Raw genomic sequence first — 21,080 nt, forward strand, 5'->3', positions numbered from 1 at the left:
CTATTTTGAGACCAAGCGGAAGTGGAGGTCAGGATGAGACAGATGAAGCCCCCTATATAGACCCCTGTAATTGGGTGGTAGCTCTCCCGGAGGGGGGAGCGCGGGAACCGGCGTGAGAACGAGCGCTTCTCACTCGCGCATGCGCGATGGGTAATATGAGAACAAACGCTTCTCATTCGCGCATGCGCCATAATGCAAACCAGCGGGTTGTATTCCACTGGATGACAATGTCGGTTGCCCTGTCGGTCGCCACTAAGAATCTCCATGAGTTTTTACAAAGTTATTATTCAGAACCCATGGTTGAGGAATGTTAAATATTTGTTTTATCAATCATCCTTTCTCTAACAGCGCGCAAGCGCCCACGGGGAACGCTGATCAGTAGTCAAAGTCCGTCCTCTGACAACGCGCAGGCGCCCCTGGGGAACACTAGTTCTAGAGGCAAGTGCACTGGGGCGTCCTTAGGTGCGACCCCCCAGTCGACTGTATCGAGTAGAAAGACAAACCCAGGGTTAGGGGAAGCATAACTAAACTACTATTTTTTGGGTAGTTGGAGCCCATCTCACATCATTCAAAGTATGGAGATATAACCATCAGCATGACAACAGTGGTACCCCATGGTCAGGGCTGTAAGTTGTAATGAACACCGAGGACACTATGGACATAATAGACCTAGAATCGGCCCAGAGAGAGTCTCTGTATGTGGTAGAGCCTGATTTTATCCCTTAAGAAAACTCAATGTCTTTAAACTGCATTTAGTCTAAGTCGCCCCATATGTAATTGGAGAGTGCACATGAAGTTGTCATCACTCTATGTCAAAGGAGAAGAGGATAGGGATGAGTGGGAACATACAAACCCGGGCTGGGTGAGCTAATGGTGCAAACGTAAATTCGTTCGCATCTTCAAACACTGACCCGCAACTAAAAAGTTGCTCAAATACTGGAAAAAACAAGGGTGGGGGAGGGTCAAGGGGAATATTTAAAGACCTGTCTGCTCATACCCCTATTCACAAGCTTACAATCCACAAGAAAGCAGACCAGGTCTAGAGATAGTGTGTGTCTGAACCGAACTGCGATCCAGTTGGATCACTGTGTAAAAAAAGTACTCCTGGAAAAAGTGCGATAGAGCGCACAATGTTGTTACAAGCACAGAGGGCTAGAATGATTCCCATCAGACCACCGTTGTGGTGGAAGTTACGTCATGTGGGAATTATTTAGACAATCCATCATGCGACCGACCAGATAGTGCCGGAGCGCGCGTGGGTGTCAAAAGTCTAGCTCTAGTGTTGAACCTAGACTAATGAGAAAAAAGTGCAGTGCTCAATTAATAGTGAAAAAGTGGATAAAATAGGCTACGTGGATCCTTATGACATTGAAAAAGGAAATCCAAGTGTCTACAGTTAAAAACACGCTGGGTAGTAAGACTACCCTGGAGCGCTAAGTACAGGGAATCTGATGGGAATCATTCTAGCCCTCTGTGCTTGTAACAACATTGTGCGCTCTATCGCACTTTTTCCAGGAGTACTTTTTTTACACAGTGATCCAACTGGATCGCAGTTCGGTTCAGACACACACTATCTCTAGACCTGGTCTGCTTTCTTGTGGATTGTAAGCTTGTGAATAGGGGTATGAGCAGACAGGTCTTTAAATATTCCCCTTGACCCTCCCCCACCCTTGTTTTTTCCAGTATTTGAGCAACTTTTTAGTTGCGGGTCAGTGTTTGAAGATGCGAACGAATTTACGTTTGCACCATTAGCTCACCCAGCCCGGGTTTGTATGTTCCCACTCATCCCTATCCTCTTCTCCTTTGACATAGAGTGATGACAACTTCATGTGCACTCTCCAATTACATATGGGGCGACTTAGACTAAATGCAGTTTAAAGACATTGAGTTTTCTTAAGGGATAAAATCAGGCTCTACCACATACAGAGACTCTCTCTGGGCCGATTCTAGGTCTATTATGTCCATAGTGTCCTCGGTGTTCATTACAACTTACAGCCCTGACCATGGGGTACCACTGTTGTCATGCTGATGGTTATATCTCCATACTTTGAATGATGTGAGATGGGCTCCAACTACCCAAAAAATAGTAGTTTAGTTATGCTTCCCCTAACCCTGGGTTTGTCTTTCTACTCGATACAGTCGACTGGGGGGTCGCACCTAAGGACGCCCCAGTGCACTTGCCTCTAGAACTAGTGTTCCCCAGGGGCGCCTGCGCGTTGTCAGAGGACGGACTTTGACTACTGATCAGCGTTCCCCGTGGGCGCTTGCGCGCTGTTAGAGAAAGGATGATTGATAAAACAAATATTTAACATTCCTCAACCATGGGTTCTGAATAATAACTTTGTAAAAACTCATGGAGATTCTTAGTGGCGACCGACAGGGCAACCGACATTGTCATCCAGTGGAATACAACCCGCTGGTTTGCATTATGGCGCATGCGCGAATGAGAAGCGTTTGTTCTCATATTACCCATCGCGCATGCGCGAGTGAGAAGCGCTCGTTCTCACGCCGGTTCCCGCGCTCCCCCCTCCGGGAGAGCTACCACCCAATTACAGGGGTCTATATAGGGGGCTTCATCTGTCTCATCCTGACCTCCACTTCCGCTTGGTCTCAAAATAGGGGCACCGACGGACAGGTAAGCCTGTGACGATTCTGTTCCTTATGCCTATGCATGCACAATACACGAGTCAGTGTTTGTGCATGGGGTTTGATTTACCTACCCCTTAGGGAATTTAGACGGTCATTAACCTAGAGGGCTCTTGAAGCGTTTCTAATGTCAGTTATGGGGTCCCTTGATATTTGAGTAACATCTTCCTCCAGGGGATAGAGTTGGTTAATTTACGATATTGGTCGTTGCCCACTCTTACCTTCAAGCTGTGGTTCTGTATAAATTCTTGCGCAGCAACATCGCCATACTTAGATGGATATAGGCACCTTTTTGTGTCTAAACTGGGTTCCAATGTCGTTATTTGGGACTGCCTGATACCAACTAGTGCTAGTCTCTGTGAGAGGGGGCGCTGGGGTACATAGTGGGTCTTTTACACACCTCGGCTGGGTTATGGGTGTAGAGCAATTAGGCTGGACACTTCATAGATATGTGCTAAGAATGTCCTTTTTCTACACTATAGAGCGGGGCCTCCTACTCCCGAGCGGTCGCCGGGTGAGGTGAGGCCTTCACCCACACAAAGCTGGGTGAGTATCACATTGAGGAAATGCCTCCATGTGATCTAGCTAATATGCTTTTCCTAACTATGCAGAATGCCGATTATTCATGCATGTGTGTTTGTCCTTACTGTGTATTCACGTGGTTTATTCTGTGGATTTAAGTATTTTTGTAATTAAATAAGACTTCTTGTCTTTTCAATAGGAAGAAGCCAGTTCCTTCTTCCTCCAGTGGGCAAGGCTCCTACCAGATATGTAACTTTTTAAGTACATCTATTGATTGATCTGTTGACTTAAATGAATTGTTTTTCACTGAACTTATTCTGTGTATTTGCAGTAGCCAGTCTAGGTCCTGAAGAAAGCTGGGGCAAAGCCCCCACAGCTGAAACATGTCGACCGTTGTACTTAGCGCTCCAGGGTAGTCTTACTACCCAGCGTGTTTTTAACTGTAGACACTTGGATTTCCTTTTTCAATGTCATAAGGATCCACGTAGCCTATTTTATCCACTTTTTCACTATTAATTGAGCACTGCACTTTTTTCTCATTAGTCTAGGTTCAACACTAGAGCTAGACTTTTGACACCCACGCGCGCTCCGGCACTATCTGGTCGGTCGCATGATGGATTGTCTAAATAATTCCCACATGACGTAACTTCCACCACAACGGTGGTCTGATGGGAATCATTCTAGCCCTCTGTGCTTGGAACAACATTGTGCGCTCTATCGCACTTTTTCCAGGAGTACTTTTTTTACACAGTGATCCAACTGGATCGCAGTTCGGTTCAGACACACACTATCTCTAGACCTGGTCTGCTTTCTTGTGGATTGTAAGCTTGTGAATAGGGGTATGAGCAGACAGGTCTTTAAATATTCCCCTTGACCCTCCCCCACCCTTGTTTTTTCCAGTATTTGAGCAACTTTTTAGTTGCGGGTCAGTGTTTGAAGATGCGAACGAATTTACGTTTGCACCATTAGCTCACTCAGCCCGGGTTTGTATGTTCCCACTCATCCCTATCCTCTTCTCCTTTGACATAGAGTGATGACAACTTCATGTGCACTCTCCAATTACATATGGGGCGACTTAGACTAAATGCAGTTTAAAGACATTGAGTTTTCTTAAGGGATAAAATCAGGCTCTACCACATACAGAGACTCTCTCTGGGCCGATTCTAGGTCTATTATGTCCATAGTGTCCTCGGTGTTCATTACAACTTACAGCCCTGACCATGGGGTACCACTGTTGTCATGCTGATGGTTATATCTCCATACTTTGAATGATGTGAGATGGGCTCCAAACTACCCAAAAAATAGTAGTTTAGTTATGCTTCCCCTAACCCTGGGTTTGTCTTTCTACTCGATACAGTCGACTGGGGGGTCGCACCTAAGGACGCCCCAGTGCACTTGCCTCTAGAACTAGTGTTCCCCAGGGGCGCCTGCGCGTTGTCAGAGGACGGACTTTGACTACTGATCAGCGTTCCCCGTGGGCGCTTGCGCGCTGTTAGAGAAAGGATGATTGATAAAACAAATATTTAACATTCCTCAACCATGGGTTCTGAATATTAACTTTGTAAAAACTCATGGAGATTCTTAGTGGCGACCGACAGGGCAACCGACATTGTCATCCAGTGGAATACAACCCGCTGGTTTGCATTATGGCGCATGCGCGAATGAGAAGCGTTTGTTCTCATATTACCCATCGCGCATGCGCGAGTGAGAAGCGCTCGTTCTCACGCCGGTTCCCGCGCTCCCCCCTCCGGGAGAGCTACCACCCAATTACAGGGGTCTATATAGGGGGCTTCATCTGTCTCATCCTGACCTCCACTTCCGCTTGGTCTCAAAATAGGGGCACCGACGGACAGGTAAGCCTGTGACGATTCTGTTCCTTATGCCTATGCATGCACAATACACGAGTCAGTGTTTGTGCATGGGGTTTGATTTACCTACCCCTTAGGGAATTTAGACGGTCATTAACCTAGAGGGCTCTTGAAGCGTTTCTAATGTCAGTTATGGGGTCCCTTGATATTTGAGTAACATCTTCCTCCAGGGGATAGAGTTGGTTAATTTACGATATTGGTCGTTGCCCACTCTTACCTTCAAGCTGTGGTTCTGTATAAATTCTTGCGCAGCAACATCGCCATACTTAGATGGATATAGGCACCTTTTTGTGTCTAAACTGGGTTCCAATGTCGTTATTTGGGACTGCCTGATACCAACTAGTGCTAGTCTCTGTGAGAGGGGGCGCTGGGGTACATAGTGGGTCTTTTACACACCTCGGCTGGGTTATGGGTGTAGAGCAATTAGGCTGGACACTTCATAGATATGTGCTAAGAATGTCCTTTTTCTACACTATAGAGCGGGGCCTCCTACTCCCGAGCGGTCGCCGGGTGAGGTGAGGCCTTCACCCACACAAAGCTGGGTGAGTATCACATTGAGGAAATGCCTCCATGTGATCTAGCTAATATGCTTTTCCTAACTATGCAGAATGCCGATTATTCATGCATGTGTGTTTGTCCTTACTGTGTATTCACGTGGTTTATTCTGTGGATTTAAGTATTTTTGTAATTAAATAAGACTTCTTGTCTTTTCAATAGGAAGAAGCCAGTTCCTTCTTCCTCCAGTGGGCAAGGCTCCTACCAGATATGTAACTTTTTAAGTACATCTATTGATTGATCTGTTGACTTAAATGAATTGTTTTTCACTGAACTTATTCTGTGTATTTGCAGTAGCCAGTCTAGGTCCTGAAGAAAGCTGGGGCAAAGCCCCCACAGCTGAAACATGTCGACCGTTGTACTTAGCGCTCCAGGGTAGTCTTACTACCCAGCGTGTTTTTAACTGTAGACACTTGGATTTCCTTTTTCAATGTCATAAGGATCCACGTAGCCTATTTTATCCACTTTTTCACTATTAATTGAGCACTGCACTTTTTTCTCATTAGTCTAGGTTCAACACTAGAGCTAGACTTTTGACACCCACGCGCGCTCCGGCACTATCTGGTCGGTCGCATGATGGATTGTCTAAATAATTCCCACATGACGTAACTTCCACCACAACGGTGGTCTGATGGGAATCATTCTAGCCCTCTGTGCTTGTAACAACATTGTGCGCTCTATCGCACTTTTTCCAGGAGTACTTTTTTTACACAGTGATCCAACTGGATCGCAGTTCGGTTCAGACACACACTATCTCTAGACCTGGTCTGCTTTCTTGTGGATTGTAAGCTTGTGAATAGGGGTATGAGCAGACAGGTCTTTAAATATTCCCCTTGACCCTCCCCCACCCTTGTTTTTTCCAGTATTTGAGCAACTTTTTAGTTGCGGGTCAGTGTTTGAAGATGCGAACGAATTTACGTTTGCACCATTAGCTCACCCAGCCCGGGTTTGTATGTTCCCACTCATCCCTATCCTCTTCTCCTTTGACATAGAGTGATGACAACTTCATGTGCACTCTCCAATTACATATGGGGCGACTTAGACTAAATGCAGTTTAAAGACATTGAGTTTTCTTAAGGGATAAAATCAGGCTCTACCACATACAGAGACTCTCTCTGGGCCGATTCTAGGTCTATTATGTCCATAGTGTCCTCGGTGTTCATTACAACTTACAGCCCTGACCATGGGGTACCACTGTTGTCATGCTGATGGTTATATCTCCATACTTTGAATGATGTGAGATGGGCTCCAACTACCCAAAAAATAGTAGTTTAGTTATGCTTCCCCTAACCCTGGGTTTGTCTTTCTACTCGATACAGTCGACTGGGGGGTCGCACCTAAGGACGCCCCAGTGCACTTGCCTCTAGAACTAGTGTTCCCCAGGGGCGCCTGCGCGTTGTCAGAGGACGGACTTTGACTACTGATCAGCGTTCCCCGTGGGCGCTTGCGCGCTGTTAGAGAAAGGATGATTGATAAAACAAATATTTAACATTCCTCAACCATGGGTTCTGAATAATAACTTTGTAAAAACTCATGGAGATTCTTAGTGGCGACCGACAGGGCAACCGACATTGTCATCCAGTGGAATACAACCCGCTGGTTTGCATTATGGCGCATGCGCGAATGAGAAGCGTTTGTTCTCATATTACCCATCGCGCATGCGCGAGTGAGAAGCGCTCGTTCTCACGCCGGTTCCCGCGCTCCCCCCTCCGGGAGAGCTACCACCCAATTACAGGGGTCTATATAGGGGGCTTCATCTGTCTCATCCTGACCTCCACTTCCGCTTGGTCTCAAAATAGGGGCACCGACGGACAGGTAAGCCTGTGACGATTCTGTTCCTTATGCCTATGCATGCACAATACACGAGTCAGTGTTTGTGCATGGGGTTTGATTTACCTACCCCTTAGGGAATTTAGACGGTCATTAACCTAGAGGGCTCTTGAAGCGTTTCTAATGTCAGTTATGGGGTCCCTTGATATTTGAGTAACATCTTCCTCCAGGGGATAGAGTTGGTTAATTTACGATATTGGTCGTTGCCCACTCTTACCTTCAAGCTGTGGTTCTGTATAAATTCTTGCGCAGCAACATCGCCATACTTAGATGGATATAGGCACCTTTTTGTGTCTAAACTGGGTTCCAATGTCGTTATTTGGGACTGCCTGATACCAACTAGTGCTAGTCTCTGTGAGAGGGGGCGCTGGGGTACATAGTGGGTCTTTTACACACCTCGGCTGGGTTATGGGTGTAGAGCAATTAGGCTGGACACTTCATAGATATGTGCTAAGAATGTCCTTTTTCTACACTATAGAGCGGGGCCTCCTACTCCCGAGCGGTCGCCGGGTGAGGTGAGGCCTTCACCCACACAAAGCTGGGTGAGTATCACATTGAGGAAATGCCTCCATGTGATCTAGCTAATATGCTTTTCCTAACTATGCAGAATGCCGATTATTCATGCATGTGTGTTTGTCCTTACTGTGTATTCACGTGGTTTATTCTGTGGATTTAAGTATTTTTGTAATTAAATAAGACTTCTTGTCTTTTCAATAGGAAGAAGCCAGTTCCTTCTTCCTCCAGTGGGCAAGGCTCCTACCAGATATGTAACTTTTTAAGTACATCTATTGATTGATCTGTTGACTTAAATGAATTGTTTTTCACTGAACTTATTCTGTGTATTTGCAGTAGCCAGTCTAGGTCCTGAAGAAAGCTGGGGCAAAGCCCCCACAGCTGAAACATGTCGACCGTTGTACTTAGCGCTCCAGGGTAGTCTTACTACCCAGCGTGTTTTTAACTGTAGACACTTGGATTTCCTTTTTCAATGTCATAAGGATCCACGTAGCCTATTTTATCCACTTTTTCACTATTAATTGAGCACTGCACTTTTTTCTCATTAGTCTAGGTTCAACACTAGAGCTAGACTTTTGACACCCACGCGCGCTCCGGCACTATCTGGTCGGTCGCATGATGGATTGTCTAAATAATTCCCACATGACGTAACTTCCACCACAACGGTGGTCTGATGGGAATCATTCTAGCCCTCTGTGCTTGTAACAACATTGTGCGCTCTATCGCACTTTTTCCAGGAGTACTTTTTTTACACAGTGATCCAACTGGATCGCAGTTCGGTTCAGACACACACTATCTCTAGACCTGGTCTGCTTTCTTGTGGATTATAACAAAGAAATGCCCGCATTGCACAGAGGCACAGAAATGGTGACTTTTCAGTTTTCTTAAAGTTTAATTTTCCAGATGAGTGATCACAGCCCTCCTTTTTGAGCAACAAGCCTATCAGAACTGTGAACATTGAAAAGTGGTTGTTCGCAACAAACTCTGTTGCAAGCAGACAGCTGCGTGACGTGGCGGCAAAATTCAGGACAAAAATTCAGGACAGGAGGTCAAAATTCAGGACAAAACTTCGGTTCAAAAGATACGTTTTACATGATACGTTTTACTGACACCTCAAAGGAGGTAGCGTTACAGTATATAAGTAATCCCATCTATATCCAAAGATATACATCCATTTGCAAACCTATCCATCATGTATCCTTCCATCCATCATTTTACTCATCCATCCCTCCATCCACCCATCCACACTTTCATTCATCCATCCATCCATCCATCCACCCTTTCACCCTATCCATCCATACACTCATCCCTACACTCTTCCACCCAACCATCCACTCATCCATCCAGCCATTTATCCACTCATCCATCAAGCCATTTACCATTTCACCCATCCAGCCATTATTTCACTTACTCATCCATCCACCCAGTCACTCATCCTTCCACCCATTCACCTTTTCAATCATCCATCCATCCTCCCTTTCTCTCTCCATTGACCATTTTGCTTAGCCATCCTTCCTTCTATCCATCCACGCATCCTTCTTCTCATCCACTCATGAATCCATCCATTGACCCTATCACTCATCCATCATTTCACTCATCCATCCACCCATTCACTCGCCCATCATCCACCCTTTCACTCATCTATTCATCCTTTCTCATCCATCCACCCTTTTACCCATCCATCTACCCTTCCACCCATTCATCCATCTATTTACCTTTTTTCTCATTGATCCACCCTTTCACCCATCAATCCGTTCTTTCGCTCATTGTCCATCTATTCACCCTTTCATTCATCCATTCACACTTACACTAATCCATCCACCCATCCCTACACTTTCTCACTCGCCCACCTTTTCACATTAATTATGAGCTGAGCCTTTGGCTGCAGGATTGCAGACAGAAGAGGCCCATCAAGAATTTCACCCTTGCTTTAGTTTATAAAGCAAGAAGTGGGGTGAGGGGAGGGTTCACTACGCCCCTGCACATAGTCAATCTGAAAAAGTAGAAGGCACGAGTCATGCATGATGCACAGTGCCATGCATGCCATGAGGTGACTGTGACATGGGGTTATTTCCAGGGCTTTAAGCAGGATGAAAAAGGGGGGGAGGCTCTCAAAAGGGGGTGTTTGATGTAACTAAGAACGTGGCTTAAAACACCTAAGCTAAAAATCTCTGCTTAACGTAGTGTACCGCCCGACTGGTATGTTGCCTCTTCTGTCATTGTATCCAGATATATAACTCAAGTAACGTTACACCTACAACAAGCCAGAACTCTTGGCTTTGTCAATGGTTGTTAGTTGCATAAAATAAGAATGCAGCAACCATGGCTTCGGTGAATATCATATTGAAACTGCACTTTTCTAAAATGATGAGACTGAAATAACACTGGCCCCTTCTTTTCAACTTGTTTCACCAGCTTCTTTGAATGAACTGGATTCTGTAGCAGCACTGCCTTGTTTGCGCATTCCTTCCATCTGCCCTAGCCTGTGGCAGGAGGAGGCCACTGCATGCAGTAAGTAACATTCCAAACTGGCCCATTGTCATTCTGTATGTGGCAATCAGCCGCATATAGAGTGACAATGGGCGAGTGGGGCTACTTGTGCGCCAAGGAGGAGTGCGAGGCGGCCCCATCAGGGGGCTGAGGCTTCATGCAGGGAACAGTACTTGTTCCCTGCAATACCCAAAATTACGGACAAAAGGCGTTCGTAAAAAGGATCCTCACGGACAACGGACGTGAGGTTCAAATTACAGACGGTCCGTGAAATTTACGGACGGTTGGTCACCCTAGGCAGCACCAGTAGTGGACTACGGTCGAGGAGTGAGAGGAGGACTTTAAAGTAAGTCACGGAAGATGTTCTCAACATTCCAGGTTCAGTGAAAGGTTTTATAAATACAACCGCATGTGTGCCTTTTCAAACAACTTGAGTGGGGTATGTAGCATCCAGCTGGCAGAGTGGCTACTGTTAGACAACTTGTATCGAGGGCGGCAGTGGTTAATTGCAACATTGGGAAGAATGTTTTTGGGTTCGGAAAGTTAAAATAACAAGTGGTGTTGTTTGGTTGACATGGGAGGGCGCAACAACAGTAAGAACCATCTCCTTTTCTATTTGGAAGCAAGATAAAGACTCCCTCGAATTCTGTGAATGCTTCGGATTTGTTGTGTACTGCTTTTTCAATTAATCAGTTAAGAACCAGTTTAGATTAATCGGGTAGCATTGTTTTTGTTGTAGGAGTAATCCAGAGTGATGTTTTGTCCTGCCATAGATGTCGGTATGCAAATGAATCTAAGCGCAAGAGGTAACATGATGTGTGAGGTGGCACAGTATGTGGCAATCCATGAAATGGTATGTGTATAGAATGTAAATAAGGTGTTTTTTTGATTATTTTTTGCAGTGCTCAAAAGTTATGTGTCCTGAGGAGAACCCATAAAGAGACAATGGTTCGAAAAGCGTCAAGAGTAGTTTCACCGAACAACTGCATTTCAAATAACTACTATCGGAGCTCAGTGATGCAATTGGTTGTAATGCTACATGAGCAGTAAATTCTTCCTCCAGTACTCCATAGACACTGTTTGGTAACAGCCCATTGAGTTAGGAGCGATGAATAATGATAAAAACAAACTAAGCTCCTAAAGGGTACCAAAAAAGTCAGAACATGAGCACAATTTTCTGAATACCATATTTGTGTGTGATTCACGTAGTTGTTTATGTTTTAGTCTTATATGAATTGTATTGATTATATACATTCATGGTCATGTTGATAATGTTTGTGCTGTATATGTATAAAAATGAGAAATTGTTTCATATTTCATCTAATTGATTATGCAAGTAATTATCAAAATAATTGTTCAAATAAATGGTGATCACAATAATTCAGTTGTGTGATCACTGATATAAGTGAGTTTGTGAGTGTGTGTCAGTACTGGAAATTGTGGTATTAGTTGTGTTGTTACACACTTTGGCAGAAAAAGGAAAAAAGCTTGGTGCAAGTAGTTGCAACAGACTTCTTCTCCTCGCTGGTCACTTTCATGACAGGAGCTTGTTACTTATGTGTCATCTTGTTCACTTCTTGTTAGTCAGTACAACAGGAGCACTTAGCGGAGACATCTCGAGGCTCTGGTGTCAGGTAATTCACAGACATTTCCCTGCCTCAGTCTTCTCAGTCTCATCCACCTACAGGCAATGAAAATAAAAAGGAAGACATTCAACCATGACCAGTCCAGTCACTTCAATACAAGTCATCATAACAATAATATACCCATGTGTAAACTAATTGTTTTATTAAACTGGAGACTGCTAAGACAAAAATCACTGAAAGCTAAATAATAAATACTCCAGCCCAGATTTATAAAGGTTTTTCAGTGGGTTTGTGTTACTTCTTAATGCAGACCCAAAACAAAATCCTTTTTGGGGCTTACAAAGCAAAGCAAATTGGTATTTGTGTTGGTTTGTAAGAAAAAGTAAAGCAAACCAGCGCAAAGTGCTGTTTTGCAAACACTCTCCGTCCTGGGGCATTTTAGTGGTGGTACAGGGGCATTCCTGTTGCGAAACCCTCTCTACTGCCAGTAAGAGACAGGGTGTTGTGCCAAAAATGAACACAACTTTACAATAGATGTTAAAAAGAGGAAAAGCCTTAATTACTTTTCATGTTTTCTACTTGGCATGAGTGCTTCACCTTACAGCACAAATGCAAAGTGGAAACATTTTTAAAGTTACTCTAAACATAATATTTTGTACTGGAAGGATAATCTTCCAGTACAAAACCTATGCTAGACTCACTCAACAACTTTGCACTATGGTGCAAAGGCGTGTGCGTAGTGCTCAGCAGCCTGATTGTCCATTGGCATGACGGAGACAGCAGGGTAGTGTCATATCTCTGTAGATATGTTGCTTTCTTTCTCTCACTCCCGGTCACACAACGCAGCACAGCAACTTTGGGTTTGTAAATCTGGGCCCTAGAGGCCCCTAGGAGCCCAGGGGACATATATCCATGGGAGACTGGCAAAAAGAAATTCAATTAATTAAAAATGAATTAAAAGTAAGATAATCATGTCTCAGGCAGTACAATCCACGTGGCAGAACATGAGGAAATAAATCTACAAAATTGAAAATAAAGGCCTGGAATCTTAGTGGAGTCACTGGGAGGCTGGCAAAATTGAATACCTTCTTTAAAAATAATAATAACCATGGTCCGGGGACAAAAATCCATGCGGTAGAACATGTTAAAAATAAACTCTAGAAAATAGCACATAAATAAGTGTTGTCCTTCCAGTGCCCGTGAGATCTCTATAGAAACCTGAGCGGCGTTTGTGAAAATAAAGTAAATTATTAAAAATGGCAATTTCCATGGCCTAAAAAGTACTAAAACCATTCAATAAGCACAGTAAAATAATCAGAAATATATTTGTTAAAAGAGAAAAAATTAGCAAACATATATGTAGGATTCTAAAGGATCACAATACAATCCTGGAAGAAGCTGTTTGAAAGTGGCATAAGAATGGCTAACAATCATTGATCAGACACGCATACTGGTGTAACCAAATGGTGGACATCAAAACTAAGCGGTACCACATTTCTAGTAACAGGTATATTGAAAGGGGTAATGTCAAAGATATAATCAAAGATGAACCTGCCTGACCTCTTGTCAAAGATATAATCAAAGATGAATCTGCCGAACCTCAATTTCTTTGTCGTAAATCAATGCTTAGGGCCTGATTACTACTTTGGCGGTGCAGCGCCGGGCCTGCTCCACTGCCGCACCACCAAAGCTGTGGTCAGACCAGCCACTGCATTAGGGGTTTCCTCCTGTCTGGCGGGCTTTGCTTTTGACGTTCCCACAGCGGTGCCCTGAAAATGGGCACCGCAGTGGGAACGCCAACAACAGTTCCTGCACGGCATGGTCTTAAAAGCCCATGCCGTGCAGGAACTGGTGTGCATGTACATGTGGGGCACATGTTGTGCCCCCCCTGTGTGTACCCACATGTGGAAAAGGCACAGGGGCCCTTTGTTTCCCCTTTGCCAAGGTGTTCATAGAGTAAGAATCTCCATAACACCCCCAGCAGAGAGAAAACTCGCAATATGCTCAGTCCAACCATATTGCCGCCTCCTGAGCGCCACAACAACACCATGGAATGGCATTTCCCTGGCAGCTGTGGTGAGGCTGTGGCCATCCGACCACCTGAATCATTATAAGGGGGTCAGAGGACCACCACCACCATGCCCCCCACGAGTCTGTCGGTCCATGGACCGCCAGACTCTTAATCGCGCCCTTAATGACATATACAGGGTGGGACCCATTTATGAACATAACAGCAATCTGATTATAGTCATTTACTTCTATCCTTTCTTTATGTCAAAATAGTAATTAAGGTAAAAATATACGAAGTTCATTGATTAATCAATTTACAAAATGATATATCACGTATTGTGCAATATTAATACTCTATACTAAGTTACGTTTTCAGTTCTCTTATTAAAAAAAAGTTACGGTAAAACTATATAAACAACACACACACACAACACTCTTCATCAGTCATACTAGTGCATACTACCTTAATAAAAAAACAAAACTACTGGGAAATCAATAGATGTTTTGATATAGATCACCCCTGTTTAAAACACACGGAATGCTCACTGCTGTTCTCTTTCAGCGGGCTTGTCCAAAGCGTCAAACAGCATAAAAGTGACCACTTTCATTAGGACACACAAACATCATCCCTTTTACCAAAAGCCGGAGAAGATAACTTACAACATAAATAAAAAATTAAGAAATATACGGATGAGTGCCCAACATGAGAGATACTTCTAAAACTATATATCAAGCAATGATTCTAAGACAATACATCCATTGAGTGTAACATTGAGCAGATCACTAATCACATGTTATTCATGCATGCTTCTTCTATAGATGTAACAGAATACAGAGGGCATCAATCTGTGCATACGTATTAATAAATACACCTTTATTTCAAACATTATTTAAAAATTCAATCGTTGAAGGAAACCATAATATTGCCCTGTGAATCCATGAAAGGGAGCTACCAGAGTATGGTTATAAGCCATGACCAATGCAATATGCAGTGATTAATATTATTACCAGTACCATGCTTTTACAACAACCTCTTGATCGATCGTGATGGACTAAATAATTGAGAATAAGCTGTCCAGTATTATCAATATTCTCCAACAATCCGGTATTGGTACTTTAAAAAAAAAAAACAAGTAGCCCGTACTTCATGACAATGAATATCCAGCTTGTCTAAAGAGCAATGGTGGACAGAAAAGGGCTTGCCAAGTCAGGTGACATCGAGAGCCAGAAGAACAAGATTGTTGCCTTTGGGGCACACACTAGTTTCACAAAATAGTGGATGAGCACTTGACAAGGAAAGAGAAGGCTTGGAACACAAAGACAAAATTCTTACCTAACCGACACACACTGGTTTAACATAATGGTGAACAACATGCCAAAGAAGAGAGAGGAATTGAGGACAAGGAGAACATGGCCACCTATTAGACACTGTTTTTTCAAAATGGTGGATGAACAGATAGCAAGGAAGGAGGGTATAGAGAAGATGCTTGCCCAAATAAATATATCCAACATATGCCTGCACCTGTCCACAGGCCTATGAACCACCTATAATGCAGAATGAGAATGTGAAATGTAACCAAGATAAAAAATAATGGCAGCACTGCAAGCTAAAAACTGACAAACAAAAAACTAACTTTTGAAATACCCTGCACACACACACAAATAAATGGTGGGCAAGCACACTGGGAAGAAGGTCGCTGAGTAGAAAGGAAAATGTCTGGCTACATTTCCCATACTCCTAGAGCCACGCCACCACAGCAAACGAGTACATAATGCCTGAAATACCCTACATTTGGTATGGATTTCAGACCATCAACAAGCCTCTAAAATATTTCTGGCACAGCACTAGTAGGAATGTGAAAAATCCAATAAAAACAGAAACAAACTTCAGCAGCCTAGGCATCAAACAGTAAAACCAAATCTGGACAAAAACACAAGGAAAGGGGGTAGAAAAATCCATATAATCCCATGCCTCCACCATTCCAAAATGTCCATTGTCCTTAAACTCTTATTGGTGTAATCTCAGGCATCACAGGTCATATCCTTGAAGCAAAATTCTAGACGTTATATAAGATTATCTTGCAGTAAATACAACTTTGCTCGGGTTTACTTAGCAGTTGACGCTGCACTACAGAATAATTAAGATACAGTCAAACATATAACAACCGGTACAACCAGCTCAAATCGCCAACCTAAGTACATAAGCAGTAGCAGATGTTGTAGTTCATCTCCCAATGTTAGCTTGTGAATAGAGGTAGGAAAATTCCTGCAGAAAAAAGCGGAATGTGGGAGTTTGACCATGTTTTTTCTGACCCACGATGTGGAGTTGATGCCTGATCCATTGTTTTGTAAGTTAAATTAAAAACTAAGAGGCACAGTTGCTTTTTCATGCACTGTGAGGGGTTGGGTAAATACAATCCACTTAATGCTACATCCATTAAGGTGAGCGCACTGCCTGAACCTCTGGCAGTGCACTTCAAAGCAACTTCCCCAGCAGGGAAGGCTGTGTGCAGAGCCTGGCACAGGGTCCTCCTGGTATGCACACACCACAGTAAAGCTTCCCTTCTGGGAACATTTGTTTGAATAACACTGTCAATGGGTGGCCCAATTGTAGCACTTGTAATAATGTGATGGTTAGTAGTTGTCAGTGGCGTCACTAGGGTTGGTGTCACCCGATGTGGGTAACTCCAGGTACCCCGTTCAGCAGCTAAGTCCTTTACTTCCTTGGCCTCTTATCGAGGATAAATACAAAGCACACAAAGGTTCAGACAGAACGGGAGAAAAGTGCACACAGAAACAGCTCCAGTGCTCTAACCAACCGAAAGGAATGTACCACGCTTGCACACAGAGGTAGCTGCAAGACTCCTCCCACAGCCTGCCCTTTCAGCAACTAAACCACAACGTAGGTGGGGACTGCGGTTGCCAACCACTACATCGACCTGCCTTGCCCAGCCTTTACAAACTGCTTGTCGCTCAGCTCACTAACCTCGCTTGGGCCACATCAGCCAAAGCCCCAGGCCAAGCATATGAAGCCATGCCTAAAATGGCCACGCCTTCTATCATGACATCACGAAACTGTGACTGTGTCTTGAGGGCAATTCACAGCATGAGCCTGTTCAGCTCACCCCCTCCCAAAAAAGACTCAATCACTGTTTTTTTATCCTAAGCTAGCTCTGTAAAGATCACCTTCCAGGTATTTTCTGTATGCTCCTACTTCCTCCTTCCACGTAACTGGTAGGGCAACACCAACGCCCCTTAATTCCAGCCACTGCTGGGCTGTAGGATGTCGTTTTTTCCAGCACACACTTACATGCCAACAGACCCAATTCAGTCCAGAGATATCTGATTTTTTTAAAGTACAAAATTGCCTCTATTACTACGGTGGAACGTCTTACCTTTGCTTTAGACTCCACTGTGGTGGTGGCTGGGCCCCTACCGTAGGGGTTCTGCAAATCGTCCAGCAGCACTCCCCTGCCGAGACTGTCTCCACTCAGTCTAAGAAGCGCGTGGTGGTAGCGCGCGTCAGAGGTGTAAAGCGCGGGGGGCTGGCCCAGGGCCGTCATTCGTAGCCTGTAAGATTGACGGCCCTGGGACCCACAAACTGGGTACCCCGCCGCCACGCTTCGCACCATCACCACTATGCTAGTAGGTGGTGCGTGCGTGGTGTGCACTGTAGTAGTTGTTGTAAGCAGGTGCACTTGCGCAGTGCACTAACAACTGCCCATAATGTGTGCACTGTGATGCCGCTGACATCTGCAGAGGCCTGTCGGCTGCAGTTCGAATCCCGGTAACAAAACCCAGGCTTTTAAGATCAACTGAGCAGAATTAAGGAGGGTAAAAGAGACAGCACTTGTATAAGTGTTTAGAAATGGCAGAAGTGCGGTGTTAAAGTACTGTGTTTAAAACAATTTGGAATTATACACAGTAATGTAATGTACCACACAATATTGCGTGTCCAAAGTCTGCCCGGGCGAGATGCTTTCTAGCACCCGGACTTTCTTTGGCAATGTTCATTGTTGTCCTAACCAGACACCAGCAGGAGCTTCTAAAGCCTGCCAGGGAGCTATATGCAAATGACGTGTCAGACAACGAGCTTTATAGAAAGACAAACATTCCCAAAAGCCTAAGCCCTTTCCGCATCAGTCTGAGAGAAGTGGCGAGCAGAAGGGAGAGACAGGTGTCATATTATGTGCTGTGGGCAGCTCAGCGGATTTCGTTTTCTCTGCTGCTTGTCTCGTCGATATGTTTTCATTCTGTCTTAATTTTTCTCAGGTCGGTCTGCAAGATTTTCCTCAGTGGCTTGCATTGGGATTTGGGACACAGGGTGCCGAGATCGCCAAAGGCTGCCCTGGAAGGAGCAAGGAACGTGATGAAAGATCTCCAAAAGCGTTGCATCACACCTTCTTCTAAGCCACTGCTGCTTAAATACCCTCTAGACTGGAAGGTATCCCAGGATCCTCCCAGTCATCATTTGGATTGGGATGACTTGAAGGAAGGCATAGGGGAATATCCATTATGGATGCGTTCTTAGAAAGGACTCTCCATCACTTCCTGTAAGGAATGCTGGGAAAAAGAAGAAGACATGGATGTCAAACAACCACAGAAGAGAGGTAAGAATTCTGGACCTAAAACACAAACGCCGTTAGCTGTCATGCTGGAAGAAAGAATGTTCTGTAACAAGTGGAAAACAGAGGCGCTGCAAGCTCTGGTGCAGAGGGTGAGTCCTGAATAATGGAAAACACACCATCACAAAACATGATGAAATTACATTTACTGAAAAAGTATTTTTGTTCGATTGTACTACCATAAAAGTGGCAATGCTAGTAACTGTGGGGAATCAGCCTTTTCTGTGTGGTTACACTGGATTGTTGGCCTTTGTGCTGGACCCTATATTTTTGCTGGATTTCGAACTCTGCATTTTAACCCTGCCAACCAGTAGTTAACTGCATTTGCTTCCTCTTTTAACATTGTTGAATTGGCAAACTGCTAATTGTTAAATATAATTTCCCTCTAAGTCCCTAGTATATGGTACAAAATGTATCCAGGGCCCTGAAGTCAAATCCCACTAGTGGAATACAGCACCTATTGTGCAATTCACTATGATGGCAGTGCAAACATGGCTTCAGGCCTACCACTGTAGCTTGACTTTGACAGCGCAAAACATGCTCTGCATTCTTTTTTTATAGATAAAAAACGTTCTTTTAAATATTAGTCAGTCATCCTTTTGTAGGCCTCGTGGCCCAAAAGGCAGGGTACATGGTGTTTAATAGTAGGACATGTTAACATTTAGGTCCTTATTCTGATGGCGGTCAGTCGAACCGCCGACTGCTATTGTGTCAGTCAGGAGACCGCCCAACAATCGGTAGGCGGTCCAACTGTCGCATTACAATGCAACCACCAGGCTAGCGTGTGCCATGCACCATATGGTGTATGGAACACTGTGCATGGAGGTGCATAGAGCCACTACATGTGGCCCACGAAGGAAGGGTACCCTGTTTGGGGTCACCAAATCCATTTCCAACAGCCTTTTCATGGCAATCTTTCCGACATGAAAAGGCTGTCGGAAAGGGGTGTTGTAATCCTGACGGCAGTGCCTGCCTTGGCACAACCTCCATTTGGGATTGCGATTCCAACAGCCGCCCAATGGGATCATTGATCCTGTCGGAGGCGGTGGTCTTCCCCCAGATCCTTTAGGGTCCAACCATCTGGATTGTAATCCGGTGGTCAGACCAAAGGGCTGTTGGTTGATTGGACCGATACCGACGGCCTGTCTGTGGCAGTCCTACTGACATCGTAATCAGGCCCTTAACGTTATCATGTCCTTATAATAACTAGCCCACAAAAGCTATCTTTGCTGCAGGAAGGCTGGCTTACCCATAGAGTAACACTAGGTATCAATATCACATACTGTAGATAAAGGCTTCTTTTTACATGATCACCTCAATTTGTTTATTGATGCTGGTGTTTTTTGGCCCTGTGCACTGGGGCTCTGCTAACCAGGCCTCGGTGCATGTGCTCTGACCCCTAAAATGGCTAAAATGGCTATAGTCCAGACTGGCCTATTTATCTTACCTAGAGGTTCCAAGATTATGTTACAAAGTGTACCTAAACTAATAAGTTAAATGTTGCTAGTGAACTGCACCTCCCAATATACCACCAACTACAGTGGCAATGCTAACATGACTTCAGGTCTACCACTGTATCCTGTACGTGCAGTTTTAAAATTGCAAATTCAGCCTGTCATAATGTCCTATTTTTATAGGTCTAAGCCCTCCTTTTAAATATGAATACGTCACCCTAAACCGGCCATAATGTCAGCAAGCCAGGATGTATATTATTTAAAAGTCAGACATGTAAAGGTTTCATGTTTAATGTGTCCTAACAGTGTCAATGCCCCAAAAGCTATGTTTACTGTAGCAGGGTTACCTGTTCCACAGGAATGCATTGGGATACAATGCTACATTTAATAATGTTATGTCTCCCAAGTAAACACTTGCAAATTTCATTTTTGAACTTTAAAAAAATATTTATTACAAGCCCAATTAACTGATAAAGTTGAATTGGTAATACATGTTTTCAGAAAAAGGTACTTTTAGAAAGTTACTTTTGCAGTAGCCTCTAGAAGCCCATTTGTTTGTGCTTCTAACAGTTACCTCGGAGCTGAATAGCCCACTTGATGAGTTTTAAACTGGCATCCAGAGATGAGATAAAGGCCTTGGGCATTGGGAGATGTTCTGTTCCTCTCGCTGGATGACCGTATAGGCTGTGCCCATGAACTTCATTAACTTCAAAGAAGCCTACCCTGTCACAGGCTAATTTTAGGACCTGCTTTTGTACTAAAGCACTTCTGCCTCTGGATTTGTTGTGGGTATAGTGCCTGCCTTAAACTGCCTTTTAGTGTTAGATGAGGGAGGGTGACTGAAGACTTTCGCCATCTTAAAAATGCCCTGATTCATTGCACTTTGGGCTGCTTGCTATTCAAAAAGTGGGAAGGTATGGCCGCTAGAGCTTTTACCCCATTGGTTAGGGCATGCCGAGGAATCACCGCAACTCCTAGCTG

The sequence above is a fragment of the Lissotriton helveticus genome, chromosome 6 (genome assembly GCF_964261635.1).
Source record: "Lissotriton helveticus chromosome 6, aLisHel1.1, whole genome shotgun sequence".
NCBI classification, from domain to species: domain Eukaryota; kingdom Metazoa; phylum Chordata; class Amphibia; order Caudata; family Salamandridae; genus Lissotriton; species Lissotriton helveticus.